Source organism: Muntiacus reevesi, chromosome 2 (assembly GCF_963930625.1).
Source record: "Muntiacus reevesi chromosome 2, mMunRee1.1, whole genome shotgun sequence".
In the NCBI taxonomy this organism is placed as follows: Eukaryota; Metazoa; Chordata; class Mammalia; order Artiodactyla; family Cervidae; genus Muntiacus; species Muntiacus reevesi.
The window spans coordinates 81,893,678-81,914,585 of NC_089250.1; the positions used below are offsets into that span (position 1 = coordinate 81,893,678).

A 20,908-nucleotide genomic window follows, 5' to 3' on the forward strand; every position below is an offset into this window, starting at 1 on the left:
CTTACTTTTTCAGTGAATGAGTCAGCACTGTCTACTTAGAAGTTCTAGTCCATTATCTTCTTCCAGACACTATTGGGAGAATATACATACTATTATCTTATGACCAGCTAAATTCTAACACAGAGATAGAGCCAAATCTTTATAAACTGAACTATAATTGACATACAATATCCTATTAGTTTCAAGTGTACAACAGTGATTCACTATTTGTACACATTATGAAATGATCACTGCCATTAAGTCTACATACCATTTGTAATGGTATCTAGAATTGATGCTTTTGAACTGTGGTGTTGGAGAAGATTCTTGAGAGTCCCTTGTACAGCAATGAGATCCAACCAGTCCATCCTAAAGGAAATCAGTCCTGAATTTTCATTGGAAGGACTGATGCTGAAGCTGAAACTCCAATACACTGGCCACCTGATGCAAAGAACTGACTCACTGGAAAAGCTCCTGATGCTGGGAAAGATTGAAGGCAGGAGGAGAAGGGGACAGAGGATGAGATGGTTGGATGGCATCACCGACTCAATGGACACGAGTTTGTATAAACTCCAGGAGTTGGTGATGGACAGGGAGGCCTGGCGTGCTGCAGTCCATGGGGTTGCAAAAAGTCTGAAAGGACTGAGTGACTGAACTGAACCATCTGTCATGGTACAAAGTTGTTACAATATTATTGGTTGTATTTCCTATGCTGTACATTGTATCATTGTGACTTATTATTTTACAATTGGAATTTTTAACCTCTTAATCTCTTTCACTTATTTCATCTGTTTTCCCATCTCTCTCCCCTCTTATAGCCATCAATTTGTCTTCTGTATCTATGAGTCTATTTTATTTTGTCCATTTGCTTGCTTTTTATACTCCACATATAAGTGAAATCATATGGTATTTATTTTATTCTCTCTGGCTTATTTCCCTGAGTGTGACATCCTCTAGGTCTACACATGTTGTTATAAATGACAAGATTTCATTCCTTTTTATGGCTGAGTAACATTCCAGAATACTGCATCTTCTTTATCCACTCTTTTATCAGTACACACTTCAATTGCATATATATCTTGGCTATTGCAAATAATAGGGGTGCATATATCTCTTAAAATTAGTGTTTTTGTTTTCTCTGGATAAATATCCAGAAGTGCAATTGCTGGATCATATGGTAGTTCTATTTTTAATTTTTTGAGGATCCTCCATATTGTTTTCCATAGTGGCTGCAATTTATATTCCAAGTGACAGTGTACTAGGGTCCCTTTTTCTACTCATTCTTGCCAATGCTTGTTATTTCTTGTCTTTTTGATAATAGCTATTCTGACAGGCATTAGATCGTATCTTAGTTTTTTTTTTTTTTTTAATGTGGACTATTTCTTTACTTTTGACTACACTGTGTCTTTGATGCTGTGTGTGGGCTCTCTCTAGTTGTGGTGAATGGGAGCTACTCTCTAGTACAGTACACACACAGACTTCTCATGGCAGTGGCTTCTCTTGTTGCAGAACACAGGCTCTAGAGTGCACAGGCTTCAGTAGTTGTGGCGCATGGCCTCAGAGGATGCAGCTTGCAGGCTCCAGAGCATGGGCTCAGTAGTTGTGGCACACAGACTTTGTTGCCCCATGGCATGTGGGATCTTCTCAGATCAGGGATTGAACTGGTGGCCTCTGCATTGCAAGGTAGATTCTTAACCACTGGACCAACAGGGAAGTGCCTCGCTGTAGTTTTGATTTGAATATTTACCTGATAACTAGTCATGCTGAGCATCTTTTCATGTGCCAGGTGGCTACCTGTATATCTGTGGGAAAATGTCTCTTCAGGTCTTCTGCCCATTTCCTAATCAGATTACTTTTGTTTTGACATTTAGTGGCATGAGTTTTTAAAATATATTTTGGATTTCAGTCCCTTATCAGATATATTGTTTGCAAATATCTTGGGATACAATCAAATCTGAAAGAAAATCTCATAACCACATTTTGGACACTGATATTCATATTTTTAAAGAGCACAGAGCCTAAGAATTGGGCCCTGAATCAAAGAAAAAGGCACTAAGTTTCACGAGAGGAGAAGGAGGGAAATGTGTTCTTGTGAGGGATGTCCTTGAGGATAAAGCTTCCATCCAGAAGGAATAGTAAGTGCTAGAGGAGAACTTGAGGATGAAACCTGACAAGATATTATTGGATTTTTAAAAGGAAGACCTTGCAGTTTCTTGAGAGGTGAAGGTTAAGTCAGATGACCAGAGGATGAGAAGAGGCTGCAAAAAGAGAAGCAGAGGGATTCTAGGGCATTTTGGAGGCATTTCCTCAGCAAGGATAAGAGAAGCTCCTCTGAGACTGTGCAACAGGATAATCTGAGAGATGGAGGAACACTTGATTAATAACTTAGAGATAGGTTTGTATCTTATACATCTTTTTAAAAAAGGTATCAATTTGCAAAGGACTGGGGAGAAAGAAAAGAAAAAAAAGCCATCGGTCCTTCATAGTTTGAGAAGCACTATTTTAAAGAACATCAGTCACTTTGCCAGCTCAGCATCCCTCCCCCTCTGGGGCCTCTCCCCCTGCTATGGCTCCCAGTGCTGAAAGTATCCATTAAGGGATCCTCTCCTACTTTTGGCAAAAGGAAGGCACTTGACCCAAGGGAGGCCTCTTATATTGCTCTTCTCTTGGGATCCCCAATCAGAGGAATGTGTCCTAAGGAAGGCAATGGTAGAAGCTAATTTTTCATGAGACCCATTCACTTTATGCATAGGGAGACTGAGGCTAGTGAGTCAGTGAGCAGAGGTCACTTGACTCCAGGCTATCTTTCCCACTAACCGCTCTGCTCTATTTAAATTCTGGCATCTCTTTGGGAAATGGTCTCTGTATGATGGGAACTTCATGAGAAGATTCAGTAGTATAGTAACACGCTCAATCCGACTAGAGGAAGTGATGGGTAAGTCATCAAACAAGGAAAACCAATCTTGCTGACAAAAATGAAATCCAAAAGAGTCTAAAATAAAGAAAGTATAATCAAGGAATATGGAGGCATCTTTAATACTGCTTTCTGTCTCTCCTCTGAAAACAGACATTCTCCTCAGAAAACAGACATTTTTCTGCTGTATGGGACATACCAGTGAGCCTGGAATTCATATTTCACCATAGATTCTTCATCGAATCTAATGGGCCAAAGGGCAAGTACTCTGTGAATTCCACTGAGGCATGTGCCAGTTTTCTCATAGTAACTTACTAAGTACCTTGCACACAGTAGTTTCTCAGTAAGTCTTTGTTATATGGGTTTTATCATTAAAACTAATAAATATCCAGAACACACTTGCCTAATTTACAATTAGGGGTTCCAACAAACCTACATATTGGGTTTCACATCACTTAAAGTAAGTAAATATATATCTCTCAACAATAAAAATTAAGTTACAAGATTAATAACCAAAAGAAACAAACACCATTCAATCATTAAGGTATCTGCTAATAAAAAGACCTTCTGTGCTAAATGAACCAGAGAACAATAAACAAGTACTGAACATGCTGAAGTTTATCTAAGTTTCTCTAGTATTAGATCGAGCAAAGTATTCATTGTGAAAACCATCGAGGGAACTGGCTTTAATCCTGGCTTCACATTCACTCTATTGCAAATTAATTGTATATGACATTCATTAAGGAATAAGCTTCAAATCTCTGAGTATAAATGACAGGCTCTTCTGAATGCTAGCAAACATGGCTTAAAAGGTTTCAAAATAAAAATATGGTTGGTGATTCCAGAGATTGTCACTGTAATTATGCAGTTAGCTAACTAATTTGGAAAACAAAGAAAGAGACAGAAAAATAATTATGGAAGACTAGGTGTCAGGCTCTTTTAATAGGTCAACAAAACATTACCTTGATTTAGGATGTATATAAAGAATGGTAGGCTATTTTGATAGTATCTTTAAAGTAGTAGTTTCTTTCTATCAGCTTATCAGGTGTTTCTGGAACACAGACTCTGAGAAGACCACTCAACGAGGTAGCAGTTTTGGAGGCTTAATATGATAATTTAAGCTGTTCCATTTCCTTAAAATTTTTTCAAAAATCAAATTTCCCTATTTTCTAATTATTTTGAGTGTGCATATTCTCCTATGCCTAGGAAGATGCAAAGCATTTTAATGGATGTTTTGCAATCTAAGTGGATGATAAATGAATCTGTAGCCCTCTAATTTGGATAGCATTATACCTGCTCACGGGCTTCCCTGGTGGCGCAGACAGAAAAGAGTCTGCTTGCAGTATGGGAGACCCAGGTTTGATCCCTGGGCTGGGAAGATCCTCTGGAGAAGGAAATGGCAACCCACTCCAGTATCCTTGCCTGGAAAATTCCATGGACTGAGGAGCCAGGCAAGCTACAGTCCATGGGGTCGCAAAGAGTTGGACATGACTGAGCAACTTAACTAACTTTCTTATACCTGCTCACAGTTTTGAAACAGATAAGCTTAACTAATTAACTTCTAGTATTTGGATGAAATTAAACCCCAAACTCTCAGAGAAGACCTAGAATATTTCCCCACTTAATTTCACAACATATCTTTATTTGAAGACCAAATAACAAGTGCTTTGACAAAGTTGAGCCTGACAATTTGTTTCATGGGAATAGGATAAATATAGTTTCAAAATGCAGATATTATGCTAGGTCTGGTTTGCATTCAGTATTTATGAAAAAATAGCACTCACTAAATATAGTTGTTCATTCAGATTTGTATTCTGATTTGTCTCCTTCAGTGCCCTTCTCAGTTTAGCCAGCCCAACACATCCAGTGAGAGAGAGAGGACCAATGAAAACATACAGCAGTTCTTATGAGTAAAATTATTCATTCCTTTGTAACTGAAGGAAAACAAAAATGACAGCAGTTGAAAGAGGTTAAGAGAACAAGTTGTTTCTTGTGCACCAGACTGGTTATTTTTCTCATTTGCAGAGGAGGTTCAGGGATCAAATAATTGTTTCCAAGTTGACCAGTAAGAAACTGGTAAAATTGATATACAAAAGCTTGGATCTTTTCCATTTTAAATTCCATTTAACAATATTATCAATACTAACAACAAAAAATATTTAGTGAATGCTTGCCATATTCCAGGTGCTATTCCAAGGCCTTGACATACATCCAATCATTTCATCTTCACAGCCCTACTGCTACTTGCATTTTATAGATAAAGAAACAGATGTTCTGCTCACTTGCTCTGTGTAGAACCACAGCTCCACAGAGATTATTGAGACAAAAACTTGGTGCTGAGTCATCTTTTGCCATCTATATTCCTTTGCCTTTGTCTATCCTTATTTTATTCATCCAAGTAAGTTAATGTTTACTCATTAACACAACTCCTAGTTTGAATGGTAGAGTTCCATTGGCCCACTATTCTCTACAAGGATTGTGAGAAGAGTTTTAGCTGTTTTGGTTGATGGGCGTTAGAGCAGCACAGCGAGAGTTCTTGGTGGACACCAGCTACTCTAAAAGAGGCTCTACCTGGGTTTTCCAGGCAGCACAACACTGTGGAAGGGACGAGACCGCAAATGAGAACGGCATTTCAGAGAAAGAAAATCACTCACTCTGGGAGTTTTTTTTTTTTTTTTTTTAAATCAATGAGTGCTGTGTCACCCTTGACTGAAGCTTGTGAATGAAGACTGCTCCCGCCACATTAGTAAACAAAGGATGTTGTGGCCATCAGGTCATCAGCCACTGCAGCTGCCCCTTGCCAGTGTACCCTGAGGAGATTCAGGAAGAAGAAAAGCAGAACACGAGCGTGAAATAGTTAAGGTGCATATCGAAGGAATGATTTTAATAAGTTCGGACTCTTGCAACTTCCTATACATAGAAGAGTGCTAAATTCATTAACTAGGGATGTCTATTTCTCTTTAACTAACAATAATCATTTGATGTTCTGAGTACTGAGTTACTTTGCATAAATGCCTTTGTATCCTGGCTCCTCCATTACCTCTTCAGAGCAGTCCATCAGTGGCTGTCTCCTGGGCTGAAGTCCTCAGTATGTCTGCCCAATAAAACAATTCTCAGCTTTTAGACAGTGCATTGTTTTCAGCTGACAAATGTCTGAGGAGACACTACAAACCCAGAAGAATGGCCACTGGGCTAGGCTGGGCTGAGGGGGAGCACAGTATCAGAAGTCTTCTGGGGAGGTTCCACACTTGTTATCAAGATGGTAGCCAACTTGTTGGTTCATGTAAGCTGATCAGCCCTCAGCCAGTGATTGGGAACATGGGCACAGTTTAGTAGTCTGGGGTAAGTGGACTGGCAAAGAGTGTAATAGGTCAGATTACTAAATCTCTTACCTTCAGAGGAGGTGTGCTGGGGTAGGGGTGGGTGGCATCTACGTTTAAGAATGAGGAGAGCAAAACAGGATCTGACGAAGTTAAACTAAAGAAGGTCTCTTGCCAAGATCTACTCCAGATCTCTTGAATGTTCTCCCAGAAACCACTAACAGAGGAATGAGTCCCACTTACTACACAGAGACTGGGTAGGCCTGAGACTTACAAGGTGATAGTCTTAAATTCTTACAAGTGCCTGAGTCTGAGGACTACAGGCGTGGATACCGAGACTCTTCTAAAGTCTCATTACACCAAGAGTTCAAGAAACTCAAGGCAGTATCAAATGTCAATTAAGTGGAAAGTATTGTTTTCCATTTCAATTTTGGCAGAGAGTCTTAATGGGAGAAGAAAATGTCACCCTCATTTGTAGAAAAGGACCACTTGTCAATCCAATTTCAGCAAACCTAATCTCATACTGCTGAGATAAAAGCTGGAGGCTGAATTCAACTTGATACACAAAACAGGGTGAAGAGTACTATTCAAACTTTGTAATTTCACTTTTTGTTCAATGGACATAGAAAATTGACTAAAAGGAATTTCACAATATTAATGTTTGTTTGTTGGTCCTTTCTGTAATTAGATGTGATTTTTGTGTTCTTCTATATTTTGATTTTTTTATAAATCAGAAGAAAGTATTTAACAACCAATTAATACTTTTATAGTGGCAGTTAAATAATAGAAACTGATGACTTCTAACAACTAACTGAGATTTAAACAGTTCTTTCAGCACTAAAGCTATTTTAAAAGGAAAAGTTCTTAAAAAACATATTTTTAAACATAACTCTTTAGAAAGATATATGCATATATTCTGCATAAAATGTTAAAGACATTTTAACAATTTAATGAAATAATGCATGCCTTTATAAAATTAGACTTTAAAGATTATGACTGCTGGCTGGAAAAGACAGTTAAATGTCACTTAAATTTACTGCTTTTACTAAAAGAGGGAGTGAAAACTTAGAAAGCAGAAACTTAGCATAAAATGAAACATATACAACTTTAGTATCCTATAGTATCCCAGGCCTATTTTTCTCCTTGTTATGGACTGAATTGTGTCTTCCTCAAAGTAATAGGTTAAAGCCGTAAGTCCCAATGTGACTTAAATAGGATCTTAAGGTCGTGGCTGTAATTCAACAAGAATGGTGTCCTTATAAGAAGAAGTACCTGAGTGCACTTGAGATCATGTGCTCCCCCTCCCCCTCCCACCCCAAACCCTGTGCATACAAAGGCCACAGGAAGACACACTGACAAGGGGCTGTCTGCAAGCCAAAGACAGAGGCCTCCCCAGAAACCGGCCCTGATGGCACCTTGATCCTGACCCATCAGGCTCCAGAACGAGGAAAGCAGAAATGTGTGTAGTTTAAGCTACCTAGTCTGGTATTTTGTTATACCAATCCTAGACTAATACACTCCCAATGTTATATTCAATTCTACAGTGAACAAAAGCCTACAGATTATGCTGAACTTTATCTGTAGTTTTGGCTTCTGCCTTTCCTTAAAACCCATAAATTTATAGAATGTTTAAGTTGAAAATTAAAGAATCACTTAGCCCAAGTTCTACCATTTCTGAATTTTGTCCTTGGTTTCCAAGTGGTGAATTTAAAATGAAAAATGACCTTTGAGTAAAACATGTATGATGCCAAAAGAGAAATATCCCTCTCTGCTAACTAACACCTTTCAGTATAAGGATAAAAATCAAATGAGGACATTCCAAAACCATAGCTCCTTTCATAACACAATTAATCTGAAGGCAACTCATACCACTGGATATTGTGTAGGAACTATTATATCTTTAATTCAAAGAATGAAGGTTATTTACTACATATGATTCACCACAATATTAAATTGGTAAGGTAGGGTGATCAAAAAGTTGTTAATCTGTATAACTGGTAGAAATGAGGTAGGAAGAAAAGCCATAGGTTACAAACTTACACTTTTTCTTTTATCCAGAGAAATTATTAATTTTTACTTTTTTATTCATAGTGGAGATAGAGTTATGTATGAGTTGATATATGCATTTGTGGATAAGCTTAGCGATCAACTTATTTCTAATGTTAAAGTACCTATGTTAACAGAGTGGGAAGAATACTAAGGAGAAGGAAGTTGTTTTGTTCACCCTGGTCCTGTCATTAATTTTTTTGTTCTTACATCTCAATCTCTGTCAGCCTGAATTCTAGGCTGCCTAGAAACTTAGAAACAGGACTAAATGACTATCCTTGTATACCAATACATAATAAAATAGTCTCTTTCTAAATAATAAATCTCATTTAATAAATGAAACAATACTCAAGTTACATAAAAGGAAAAAAAAGATTTTATTTCCTCTCATTCTCACTCCCAAATTCAGTCCTTTAAATGCTAAATTTGATGTTTGTTATTCCATGTATTTTCTCTTTTCATTCAAACTTACCCATTTCCTTTACTGTTCTTCTGTCACTATATTATAATGCATATTCTCTTTTCAGTAAACAATGCAGCACAACTTCCTCATCCATCCCAGTGGATCTAACACACACTTTTAAAAAATTTTTCTTTATTTATTTTAAGTGAAGGCTAGTTACTTTATGATATTGTGGGGTTTTAGCCATACATTCACATGAATCACCCATGGGTGTACATGTGTTCCCCATCCAGACCCTCCCTCTCACCTCCCTCCCCATTCCATCCCTCAGGGTCATCCCAGTGCACCAGTCCTGAGTGCCCTGCCTCATACATCGAACCTGGACTGGTGAACTACTTCACATATGGTAATATACATGTTTCAATGCTATTCTCTCAAATCATCCCACTCTCGCCTTCTCCCACAGAATTCAAAAGTCTGTTCTTTACATCTGTGTCTCTTTTGCTGTCTTGCATATAGGGTCATCGTTACCATCTTCCTAAATTCCATATATATTCATTAATATACTATATTGGTGTTTTTCTTTCTGAGATATTTCACTCTGTATAATAGGCTCCAGTTTCATCCACCTCATTAGAGCTGATTCAAATGCATTCTCTTTAATAGCTGAGTAATATTGCATTGTGCATATGTACCACAACTTTCTTACCCATTCGTCTGTCAGTGGATATCTAGGTTGCTTCCGTGTCCTAGCGATTGTAAACAGTGCTGTGATGAACATTTGGGTACAGGTGTCTCTTTCAATTTGGGATTCCTCAGTGTGTATGCCCAGCAGTGGGATTGCTGGGTCATATGGGAGTTCTATTTCCAGTTTTTTAAGGAATCTCCACACTGTTCTCCATAGTGGCTGTACTAGTTTGCATTCCCACCAACAGTGTAAGAGGGTTCCCTTTTCTCTGCACCCTCTCTAGCATTTATTGTTTGTAGACTTTTTGATAGCAGCCATTCTGACTGGTGAGAAATAGTATGTCATTGTGGTTTCAATTTGCATTTCTCTGATAATGAGTGATGTAAGCATCTTTTCATCTGTATGTCATCTTTGGAGAAATGACTGTTTACTTCTTTGGCCCATTTTTAGATTAGGTCGTTTATTTTTCTGGAATTGAGCTGCAGGAGCTGCTTGAATATTTTTAAGATTAATTCTTTGTCAGTTGCTTTGTTTGCTATTATTTTCTCCCATTCTGAAGGCTGTCTTTTCACCTTACTTATAGTTTCCTTCATTGTGCAAAAGCCTTTAAGTTTAATTAGGTCCTATTTGTTTATTTTTGTTTTTATTTCCATTACTCTGTGAAGTGGGTCACAGAGGATCCTGCTGTGATTTATGTCAGAGAGTGCTTTGTCTATGTTTTCCTCTAGGAGTTTTACAGTTTCTGGTCTTCCATTTAGATCTTTAATCCATTTTGAGATTATTTTTGTGTATGGTGTTAGAAAGTGTTCTAGTTTCATTCTTTTACAAGTGGTTGACCAGTTTTCCCAGCACCACTTGTTAAAGAGATTGTCTTTTCTCCATTGTATATTCTTGCCATCTTTGTCAAAGATACGGTGCCCATAGGTGTGTGGATTTATCTCTGGGCTTTCTATTTTGTTCCATTGATCTATGCTTCTGTCTTTGTGCCAGTACCATACTGTCTTGATCACTGTAGCTTTGTAGTATAGTCTGAAGTCAGGAAGGTTGATTCCTCCAGTTCCATTCTTCTTTCTCAAGATTGCTTTGGCTATTTGAGGTTTTTTGTATTTCCATTTGTGAAATTGTAAAATTATTTGTTCCAGTTCTCTGAAAAATGCCATTGGTGGCTTGATAGGGATTGCATTGAATCTATAGATTGCTTTGGGTAGTATACTCATTTTCACTATATTGATTCTTCCAACCCATCAACATGGTATATTTCTCCATCTGTTTGTGTCATCTTTGATTTCTTTCATCAGTGTTTTATAGTTTTCTATATATAGGTCTTTTATTTAGGTAGATTTATTCCTAAGTATTTTATTCTTTTATCACAATGGTGAATGGAATTGTTTCCTTAATTTCTCTTTGTGTTTTCTCATTGTTAGTGTATAGGAATGCAAGGGATTTCTGTGAATTAATTTTATATCCTGCAACTTTACTATATTCATTGATTAGTTCTAGTAATTTTCTGGTGGTGTCTTTAGGGTTTTCTATGTAGAGGATCATGTCATCTGTAAACAGTGAGAGTTTTACTTCTTCTTTTCCAATCTGGATTCCTTTTGTTTCTTTTTCTTTTCTGATTGCTGTGGCTAAAATTTCCAAAACTATGTTGAATAGTAGTTTTGAGAGTGGGCACCCTTGTCTTGTTCCTGATTTCAGGGGAAATGCTTTCAATTTTTCACCATTGAGGAAAATGTTTGCTGTGGGTTTATCATATATATCATATATGGCTTTTATTATGTTGAGGTATGTTCCTTCTATGCCTGCTTTCTGGAGCGTTTTTATCATAAATGGAAGATGAATTTTGTCAAAGGCTTTCTCTGCATCTATTGAGATAATCATATGGTTTTTAGCTTTCAACTCTAAAACATGCATTGTAAGGACTGATGAATCCATTCAACATGGATATGCCACAATTTATTTAATCCATTTATATTTATGGGATTAGGATCATTTCCTTTTTTAATTACAAACAATTTGGCAATTATAATCCTCTTGTCTCTGTACATGTATGTTAATTTTTGTAGTTATATAGTCTTAAAACTATAATTTGTAGGTCCTATGGTTATCACATTTATTTTAGTAGATAATGTCAGTGACTTATCAAGATTTAACAATTTTGTTTCCCACTTTCCTCATCATAATTGGACATTATTTCTATCTATTGATCAATCAATAAGTCCATCTGATTTTTGGAAAGAAAAACAGTATTCTCAGCAAAATCTATTTATTATCTGTAGGTTCTCAGGGGCAGTCTTATACCAGGGCAGAGTAGAAACAATCCTTGGTCAATGTTCCAGAGCTGAGTCATAAAATGGAAATGTGTGCTGAGGTGCTTCAGTTGTGTCCAACTCTTTATGACCCGATGGACTGTAGCTGGCCAGGCTCCTCTGTCCATGGGATTCTCCAGGCAAGAATACTGGAGTGGGTTGCCATTTCCTTTTCCAGGGGATCTTCCCCACTCAGGGATCAAACCTGTGTCTCTTATGGCTCCTGCATTGGCAGTTGGGTTCTTTACCACTAGTGCTACCTGGGGAAATGGAAATAATCCTTGGTAAAATATATTTCGGGAAAACAATAATAACTACTATTTGGAGAAAGGATTTTTAAAGATTGTGTTGTAACAAGTGAAAATGATAAACACTCCTTTACAGGAAAAAGCTGCTCTACAGGAAAAAAAATCTGATTTAAAAGTCACTGCTATTATTTTCCCCACTAAAAATGTTTAACCCAACAAAGAGTTTCCTGTATTCTTGAAAAGTTCAAAACAATCCACAACAAAGGAAAAGGTCCAGTCTTGAGTTCCTTAATTACATAAACAATACAGTATCTGTAAAATACTATTCTTTAGCCAGACATGATTGGGTTTAGCTGCTTGGAAATGTTAATCACCATTTTTTATTTTTTTTGCAGGTAACACTTCAGCAAACCCAATGCAGGGGACTGAATTGAATCTCTTTCTCTTTCTGAACTTAAGACATAATATGAATAAGAAAACCAGTAAGGAGTATTTTGTATTTTTGATCAAAACAGTGTTATAGAGTATGGTCAAATTATAGTGTTTCTAGTGTTTCAATGATCCAATTTTACTTATTTTTTGAATACTATAACTGCTATCTTTTAGTTTTTTAAAATTAGTTTTTATTGGAATATAATTGCTTTAAAATGTGTTAGTTTTTGCTGTACAACAGAATGAATCAGTTTTACACACACACACACACACACACACTTTTTTAGATTTCCTTCCCATTTAGGTCATCACAGAATATTGAGTAGATTTTCCTGTGCTATACAATATGTTCTCACTAGTTATCTATTTTATACATAGTAGGGTGTATATGTCAGTTCCAATCTCCCAATTCATCCCAGCTTTCCCTGACCCCCTTGGTATCAAGGATCCAATTTTAAAAGGAAAAATATACCTGGAATTTAGATTTGTAAATGGATATTCTTTGGAGACCCTGCTTTGATTCCTGGGTCGGGAAGCTCCCCTGGAGAAGGAATAGGCTACCCACTCCAGTATTCCTGGGCTTTCCTGTGGCTCAGATGGTAAAGAAACAGCCTGCAATGCAAGAGACCTGGGTTCAGTCCCTAGGTTGGGAAGAGCCCCTGGAGGAGGGCATGGAAACCCACTCCAGTATTCCTGCTTGGAGAATCCCCAGGGCCAGATGAGCCTGGTGGGTTACAGTCCATGGTGTCGGAAGGAGTTGGAGACAGCTGAGTGCCTAAGTACAGCACAACACATTCTTTGGAGTGTTTCCATCAGTAATCAGAGAAACACCTTAAAGGATCACTAGCAAATGTGCAGTCCAACATCTCTTCCTGGTAATGACACAGCCAAACTCATCGATTAAACTTTGGAATTGATTAGAAGATGAATGAATTTGTAATTATATTAGCTTAGTTTAAAGCATCTAAGGTGGATATGTTTTTAAAAATTAAAATAAATAATAATAAAGGCATATCTTTCTCTATGTCTAGAATTTGCTTGTTTAGAGAATAATGTTTTTCCTTTTCCCCCCAGTTTTCACTTTTCATTTCAGGACTCAAGAAATTTCCATGTCGGGTCTTCAGCAAAAGTTAACCTGGACTCTGGGCAGTTGCTTCATTCAATATCTTGGTCTTCTCATTCAGAGCCTAAAGTTAAAGCCATCAACTTATCTCAAAGGAATGATAAAAATAACTGTACCTTATAAAAAAAAAGAAATACTACAGCTAAATGATAACATGGCTGTATTTATTTTTTTAAATGGAAAAATAACTTGTAAACAAAACCCTGCACTATTTAAGTCTGAGTTCTTGTCCAAGTCAGACAGGATCCTCCACACCAGACGCCCTGCTGGTGTCTATCAGCTTCTTTCTTCTCCACACTCCCTCTCTGGGATGTTAGGTGCTTTGGAGACTCCCAGACTCCCTGCAGTTAAAAGTTATCCCTATTCACCTATTCATTGGTCTGTCTCTTCCACAAGATTGTAGGTAAGGATTCTATGCCCCAATTATGCCCTGAAGTCCACACTGATGCCAAAATAGACACACATTCCAAGACCAAAGCAAATAATGAGGCCCTGCCTGGTAAACTCTTAACTGCAGGCACTACTCAGAGAGAACTTCAACTAAGCCAGACTCCTTAGGAATACAGGTGATTAAAACAAACAAGCAAGTAACAAACAACTGCAGGCAGAAACTGAGAAGATTTATAAATGCTTCTAGAAGATACAAGAAAGCAGGGTATTCAGGGATACTGTCACGAAACAGTAAGAGTGTGGGGACATACAGTGGACTGTCACAAGTCGTTCAATCCAGATATAAAAGGAACCTCAGTGGACCATTAACATGGTCATTTTATCTATAATCTGTATGTGTGGGTGCGTCTGGAATACAATGGAAATTAACATTAGAACTCTATATAATTTGCAGTGCTGTATGCGTGTGTGCGTGCTAAGTCGCTTCAGTCGTGTGCAACTCTTTGTGACCCCATGGATTGTAGCTGGCCAGGCTCCTCTGTCCATGGGATTCTCCAGGCAAGAAGTGGGTTGCCCTCCTCCAGGCCAGTGTTGCATACTATGCTTACTAAAAATAATGATATCTAAATACCACATTATACAGTCAAATTTTGACACAACATTTTACCATTTTTATAAAAAATAACACTTGCTGCCATACAGTAGACAGCCATCTTAACTGTCTGGATTTTAATAAGTGACCAAGATGACACTGTTTCAAGAAGGCAAACATCAAGCAATCAAAGGACTCTTTATAGGTGTTTATAATATTTTTTAGACTTCACCCTAAGTCCCAGGAGCTCCACAAGATTCCAGTAAGATATCTGATACTCAGATTAATCTGGGAAATATTGGCTTAAATACTATGCTATCATTATTTTTACAACAGAATTAGTTAGAAATGTTAAAACTGAGCTTTGCATTGTGAATTTCCTCAAGGCAGATACATCTTGACTTTTGTTTTTCGCCATCTTGTTTGGCCAAGTGAGGTTTTCTGAGGGGAACCAGAGTAAATGCTGTATAGCACAAACAGCTCAAGATCCTTTTCTACTTCAGTAATTAGCCTCCAACTAATAAAAATAAATGAAAAAAAAAAAAAAAAAAAGAACAGGGAACAATAAAAGGATCTATTCTTCTGTGTCTAGCCTAGCTTGAAAATGAATTTGCTCGAGTCTAGATAAATATTTCTCTCAAAACTCATAGACTCAAAAAAAATCATGAAAAATAAATTTATCTTTCTGAAAAAGGAATAGTGCATGCTACATTGCAAAACAAAAATGAATAGATCTGGGGTGGAAAAAAATTCAATAATAATAATTTAGAAATATATATTTTCAAATACCACAATTTGAAATGCAACCATGACATTCTTAGATATACTCTTGAAAGCCAAATGAGCTCCTGAAACTGTATTTAACTAAAATTCCAATCTCTTAAATATTTGGAAAGGGCAATTTTGATATGATGAATTACAATTTTGGCAATTCCTATCATATAGCTGTTCTAAGGAAATATAATACTATTGGTGGTGTAAATAACATATTCAGCTGGTTTCTCTGAAGTTTTTCATGTTAAATACTTTTTAGAAAATGCTCAAATGTCTCGAGTTAATAGCTTTTCTTTCCTACTAGCATAAGCAATGCTTTTGGTTGGTAAATGGTTAACACATACTGCAGATAACAGTCCTCCTGGAGCTCAGGAACCCCAATCTATGAAGCAAATACACTGATAAAGGAGATCCTTAAATGAAAATCTCATTTAAAAATTATATTTTTAAAAAGCAGTTGCATGGCAAAAAGTATATTTGCTGTTGTTCAGTTGCTCAGTTATGTCTGACTCTTTGCAACCCCATGGACTGCAGCACACCAGGTTTCCCTGCCCTTCACTACCTCCTGGAGTTTGCTCAAATTCATGTCCATTGAGTTGGTGATGCCATCCAACCATCTCATCATCTGTCGCTCCCTTCTCCTCCTGCCTTTAATCTAAAAAAAAAAAGCCTAGATATAATGTGGTCTGGACAACGTGTCCACAACCTTATAAGCACAAACACATAGAGTAATCTTTAAAGAGACAAAGAAAATTTAGATTTAACCAAATGAATTTGTTGATTAAGCAGGTCCCAAAACAGTCACTTTTCAGCAATTTCATATAGTTCAACTTGCAGATCAAAATGTTCACAGTGGTTGTAACTTGGGAACAAAACAATGGTTTATTTTTATACTTTTGTGTGTGGGTGTATGTATGTGTATACCTTTTCTTATTTTCGAAATTTCACAGTGAACATTCATTTTAAACAACATACTTTTAAACTTTTACAAGAAGACACACAGACCACAAATATGTAAATGAAGGGATTAAATTGTTTCCTGGAGGGGAAGATAAAGAAAGTGAAGGAAGAATCTGGACTGTGATTTAGATATCATTTTCAAGATTTGTATGTGGATTCCAACATCTCATTATAAACTGACATGTAAGAAGGATCCTGGTTTCCCAGAGTTTAGGGAAAGAAATGTTTTCTGCATACACTGTTAAAGGATTACCCTCAGTTTGGGCCCAAAGTAGGAACACAAGGATGCCATCCATTATATGAGGGAATAGGCAATATGGTAAGGAAGCTATCTGTATTTCTCATGTAGCATCATTCTTTTTTTCCACTGAAGATATTTGACTCTCCTTAGTTCATTTGTGAGTACCCAGATTAAAATTCTGAACATATCCATTGACGTTATATTTTCACTTGGGCTGTGTTTGTAATTGAACAATCAATGCCTTCTAATAAGGATTTACTCTGGTTGTCATGAATCAGAACTAGTCTGGAGGATGCTTATAGTCCTAAGGCTAGAGAAGCCAAAGGTTCTTATTTATTTTAATTGCAGTATAGTTGATTTACAATATTGTGTTAGTTTCAGTTGTACAGCACAGTGATCCTTTCCCTTTTTTTTGGATTATCGTCCATTAGAAGGAAGTGTCACTTCTTCCACCTGGAGGGCACCCCAGGTCTGGGCGAGGGGAGGAGCTTATTTCTGGCTGATGACTGACAGCATGGAGGGGCCCATCTGGATTTCACAGAAACGGTCTCATGCTAGTTACGGCCATTTTTCTGGGATCACTCTCACCAAAGTCATGGGCAAGATAAGAAAAAAACAATAAGACTCTAATAAAACTCTACTTGTTAATCATAAGTTTGTTGTCTGTCCATCAGCCTATTTCTATTTTGTGAATAAGTTCATTTGTGTCGTAGTTTAGATTTTACATATAAGCGATATTGCGTGATATCTTTCTCTGTTTGATGTCATTTAATATAATAATCTTTAGGTCCATCCATGTTGTTGCAGATGGCGTCATTTCATTCTTTTTTATGGCTGAGTAATACTCCATTATATATAGCACATATTTATCCATTCATATATATGTGTAAATGAATCTCTTTGCTGTACATCTGAAACTAACATAGCATTGTAAGCCAATTACATCACAATTAAACAAACAAACAAAGCCTCTATTTGTTGTTAAAAACCAGCAGTAATAACTTATTTAGGAAATAGTCAGCCAAATAATTAATAACACTTAAAAATACATATTGACTTTTCCCATCTTGAGATTAGAAAGAAGTGAGTACTTTTCAAACTAATGGTAGGGCATTATATTTGAATATAAAACTTTTGTATTCCATCTTACTTTTCACAATACATTAATTCCGCTGTGTTTGAAACATTCATTGCCTTGAAAAAGATTACCTAAATTTCTGGCAATCAGGCACTCATTTAGGGATTCAAAAATACTCTAAATGTAAATATTACTATAACCCATGAAATATTCCACCTTTGTACGTATTAAAGCACACTGTTGGGACTTCCGTGGTGGTCCCATGACTAAGATTTTATGCTTCCAATAAAGGGGGCCTGGGTTCAATCCCTGGTCAGGGAACTAGAACCCACATGCCACAACTGTGTTCTCACACTGCAATGAAGATCAAAAATTCCAGGTGCCACAACTAAGACCTGATGCAGCCAAATAAACTTTTTTCTTTTTTAAAGCACACTGTTTTCCTTTAATCACAGAGGTATATTGAGAGGATATAAGCTTTGTTGGATGAGGTAACAGCATTGTGATAACCTAGAGGGGTAGTAAGAATTATGGGAAATCTGAGGTACAGGTTAAAAAGGATTAATTAAATAAATTAAAATAATCATTAAATTAATTAATTAAAGATTTACATTTCCTGGGCCTAGTATAAGCCTGTTCTGTGACTAAGCATTAAAATTACAGCAATTATTTCCATATCTTCCTAGTGTGACTGACAATCACTATCCCATATACATAACATGATGAATCTTTAAACATGGATTTTTATTTTGTCAAAAATGTTATACATAACATTGTTCTTTTGCATCTTGTGCTTGTTTATTCAGAGAATATTATCTAATTGTTGCAAGGGATCTATATGGTTGCAAAACTGTTCTCAGATAAGCGTCCACTTCCCCAGCTTGTGCATTGCTTCATAAGTCAGACTCATGAGAGATTAGTTTGTGATGTACAACTAGTCCGTTTGAGATACAAAACTTGATATTGAAAAAAGCACTGGCCAGATAAAGGGATACTTCACTTCCCTATTCTTACCCATTTCACTTACATAGGATGTTGCATCTTTCTTTAATTATTGGCCATACCCCAAAACATATGGACTTCTGTGGGTGGCTCAGACAGTAAGGGCTCTGCCTGCAATGCAGGAGACCCGGGTTTGATCCCCGGGTCAGGAAGATCCCCTGGAGAAGGAAATGGCCACCCACTCCAGTATTCTTGCCTGGAGAAACCCATGGGCAGAGGAGCCTGCTGGGCTACAGTCCACAGGGCTGCAAAGAGTCAGACATGACTGAGTGACTAAATTTTTTGAGGCATATGAGATCTTAGTTCCCTGACCAGGGATCAAACCCACCTCCCCTGTATTGGAAGGTAGAGTCTTAACCACTGGACCACCAGGGAAGTCCCAAACTTTCTTGATTATTGCTGTCATGATATCACATTTCTGAATAATCAGAGTCATTAATAGGTGTATCTGTACACATGTGTAGGACAGAAAGAGACAGAGAGAATGAGAGAGACAGCATGAGACAGGAGACAGACAATAAGAAACATACACAGAAAAAGACTGACAGAGGGAGAGAGACAAAGACAGATACATATATAGATACACACGTACACAGTGACAGACATTGGCTCTTCCTCCCCTTATGGTCTGTCTGTTTTCATTTCTCTTGTACTTACAGACCTTTTAGCATCTGACATTACTAATTTTGAGCCCTGGAACTAGTCAGACTTTGCCTTTGTGTGTGTGTATGAGACTGACAGTGATTGAAATAGGTTATATTATGTCATTCTGAGGCTGGGAGATTTTAAAAAATATATTATCTGTGTGATCCTCATTTTTCTATAACTACAAACCCTATATTTAAATATGCAAAAGTTGCATGTTGTCTTAATTTTATTTTTTTAAAATATCACAGCAGTGGAAATTGCTTGTTCTTCTTCAAGTCGTAAGTTACTCCTCAGAGATAATTTGTAACAGGCAGGAAAGATTGTTAAGAGGAGTGAACGTTTAGCCTTTGCTTGTGAGGTCAGTGCAGTCTGAACTTTGCTTAGCAAAATCACAGGTTTTGTGAATGTCACATCACTTCTTCACTTCCTGCTTAAGTCACCCTAGAAGTGTTGTTACTAAGATGACGAGAACAAACCAAAAAATCAAATTTGCCTATTTTGCAATATAGTTTTAAGTTGTTGTTCAGTCACTAAGTCATGCCCAGCTCTTTGTGATCCCGTGGACCATAGGCCACCGGGCTCCTCTGTCCATGGGATTTCCTAGGAAAGAATACTAGAGTGGGTTGCCATTTCCTTCTCCAGGGAATCTTCCCAACCCAGGGGTTGAACTCATGTCTCCTGGATTGGCACGCAGATTCTTTACCACTGAACCACCAAGGAAGCCAATGGTTTTAGGTATCAATAACCTAATCTTGAGTTTATATCCAAAAACAAACAAAAAAAGGAGAGTATATATCTAGCACTTAACATATTCCAGATGGTTTTCATAAATTACCTCCCATATTTCTCATGACAACTTGATGTCAAGGATACTGTTATTATCATTCCTGTAATTGAGAAGAGAAAGCCAAGGTCTGGAAGAGTTAGGCAGCTTCCTCAAGATGACACAAGTGGTGAGGGAAGGGTTTGAACCTGGACCATAAGGCTCCAGACCTGGACTTTTCCCTGCAGTGAAATTGCACATTGCTGTTTGGTGAGAGAATCCATATCACCCAACAAGGAAATATAGTAGGGAGTAAATTTCACGATGGGTCCAGAAACAAAAGTGTGAGACAACAGTGTTCCTTTAGGTGTATCCTGCAGGGAACAGGAAAGAAAATGATGGAGAAGAAAAAAAGAAAGAAAAGAAAAGTAATTTCTTTGGGGATGGTGAATGGGACCCTCTCGGGTTGATATTTCTCAGTACATAATGAAGGGTGAGTTTGATAGGAAATGAGGAATAGGCTAGGTTTTCTGTTTATCTGTGGGTTTGATTGCCTTTTTCTTATCTGAGAAAGACAGCACACAGCTTACACAACAAGAAACAAAATATTTTCTGATTTAAGGAAAAGTTTTACGTCATAAAGAGGTCTCTGCAAAAGTACTGAATTTCTGACTTATGGAAGTGGCAATACAATACACAAAAACTCACAGTTATCTATAAATTAACAAAATTACCTAACAAAAATTAAGCAACAGCTGCTAACTGTTTTGTGGATTATATCTGTGACATATCAGTGAATATAAAATTGGAAATCTGATGTATGTTCCCTAAGAGTCTCCCTTCTAAGAAAGTTAGGGCAGCAGAAATTGTGACTGTCCCTTTGACAAGATAAAATACTGAGATTTATGATTAAAAAAGACATGGTGCTTCCATTTCTAAATATCTTTAAGCAGACAGAGACATTTACTGTTAGGTTCATGAGGAGATGATAAAAGCAG

At 37.1% G+C, this 20,908-nt stretch overlaps 1 protein-coding gene across 2 annotated transcripts in view; it reads right to left on the reverse strand.

The window, feature by feature from the left end:
* Positions 1–20,908, reverse strand: part of CHRM3 (cholinergic receptor muscarinic 3) — a 556,385-nt gene that overhangs the window by 309,471 nt on the left and 226,006 nt on the right. The gene's annotated exons all lie outside the window — the stretch shown is intronic.